This window comes from Chrysochloris asiatica, unplaced genomic scaffold (assembly GCF_000296735.1).
Source record: "Chrysochloris asiatica unplaced genomic scaffold, ChrAsi1.0 scaffold00044, whole genome shotgun sequence".
NCBI lineage: Eukaryota > Metazoa > Chordata > Mammalia > Afrosoricida > Chrysochloridae > Chrysochloris > Chrysochloris asiatica.
Window position 1 is genome coordinate 15,975,624 of NW_006408562.1, and position 2,289 is coordinate 15,977,912.

Here is a 2,289-nt window from a genome sequence, read left to right on the forward strand (position 1 = left end):
AAAATATCTTTAAGCTCTAAAATCTATCCATCACACTCAAATGTACCCTAAACATCTGTTTGAAAACCAAATGCTATTCTGATAGTTGTATGGACAAATACATTTTTCTAAACAGAATTCTTCTTAAAACAGATAATTCATTACTTAATGGAAAAACCATGTGACTTCATATTTTCTAGATTAAAAAACAAGTTTTTGATTTTTTTTTTTTAAGTGTTGATTTTGTAATCCCACGTGACTGCAGGTCTGGACTCTTTACTGCTGCAGATCATTGGGCTGGTCAGGTTCCAACCACTAGCCATTTAGTTAGCAGGTGAGTACTTACTGTTACATCACCTTAGGGTTTACCTTAACATCACTGATGTGAGCTTCCTTGGTAGTATAACTGTCAAATTTAAAGTTGAGTATTATTTTCCAGAAACGTGAATCACTCCTATTCAGATTTACTTTCTGAATTCTAACCTACCATTCGAGTCTTTGAGTGTTATAATTCCTATGCTTTTTACGTTGGAAAACCAAATAGAATTTATAGATGAACTGGATTTTTTTTTTTAATTGTCATCAAGAAGTCAATAACTAAATGCATTTTGCTCAAACTTCACACAAATATTGGAGTCCTTTTCTTAAAAGCATTACAGGCCTTGCATTGTTTTGCTCTTTAACTCACCTTAACTGACACCACACGCTGACATTTGAAGGGAGTCGTTTTCTCATCCTTCAGTATAAATACTTCTTTCTCCTTTCCTTGCACTTAGCAAGTTGACTGTACTCAGACACTTTAGACAAAGCCATGGTCTTTGAAACAGCCTTTGCAATTCTGGAAATAACTTTAAAAGTCTGAGGAGAAAAATTATACTCCTGAGACAGATAGTAAATCACAGCATTTTGTGCAAGGCAACTGTTTCAGCCCTTATATAGAAAAAGACTTTTCTTCTTGATGCTGTTGTTTTCATCTTCCATCAAATTCTGAAAACATGTTTTTTTTTTCCTCTCAGCATTGTCATTTCTTCCAGGATTGAAAAGATTTCATTAATTAGAAGACACCAAAATGTCAAGGACTTGGGGAGGGAGGGTAGAAGGGAAGTGTACCACCAGTCTCATGCCTGACATCATGCTTCTTCTGCATCGACGTCTCCATGGCCCTGCGGCTAACTGCATGCGGCCCCTGTCACTCCTGCCTGCCCACCACAATGGTCACATGTTCAGCTTTGGACCATGCTCTGTTTCTGCACGCTGCTTCTGTTGAAGGCACAGATGAAAAAGGTCAGGGAAATCATCTGCTTCGACTCCTGTGTCTGCCAAGATGACCCTTGATCGTCTACCTTACTTTCCATAAACTTGGCAAAGATGCCCGCGTTTTAGCTGTAAGTCACCAACTCCTATATGGCAGCCAGTTTGCTAGCTCCTCACAGTAAAGTGGAGAAGCAGGTGACAGGTAGTACAAGGAATCTAAGAAATTGAGTCATCCTGAGGATTTAGTGGAGCCTGTGGAAATGCCTGCAGCAAGTCTCATAAATACAGTGGGATATGTTAGAATCCTACGAGGTGCCAGGAAGTTAGCCCAACTCACAGTTGTACTAGAGAACCAACCCTATGTACTAGAGAACAAAACACTGCCCAGGCCTGAGCCTTTCCCACAATGGCCGCTATGTCTGAACACATTGTTAAAGCCACTGTGCTGATCCATCATATTGAGGGTCGTCGTCTTTGTTGCTGACTCTACATGTTGACCTTCTCCAAGGCCTGCTCCCTTTTGACAATTTGTCCAAAATACATGAGACAAAATCTCCCCATCCATACTTCTAAGGAGCATGCTGGGAGTACTTCAAAGATTTAGTACCTCTTCTCGCAGTCCACAGCATGTACTCCATACTCTTCACCAACACCTTAACTCAAAGGCATCAATTCTTCTTTGGTCTTCCTTACTCACCGTCCAGCTTTCACATGCATATAGGTGATTGAAAGTACCATGGCTTGGGTCAGGCACACCTTAGTCCTCAAAATGACATTTTTGTTCATTAACATTTTGTGGCAGATTCACCCAATGCAAATAAAATTAAACCCTGAGACCTCTTCCCTGAAGAATTCTGTGCTCTTCGATTTACATCACCTCAAAACAACAACGTTGGCATCCTCAAAGGACTGAGATGTTGTTCCTTTGTAATGTTCTTTGAATTTAGGGGATAAAAGAAAAATCTGAAAGGACTGGAGGGTTGATGAAATAAGGTTCCCCCCAACACAATTCTCATAGAACAGCTCTTGTTACCTTGGAAGATTGAGCAGAAACAT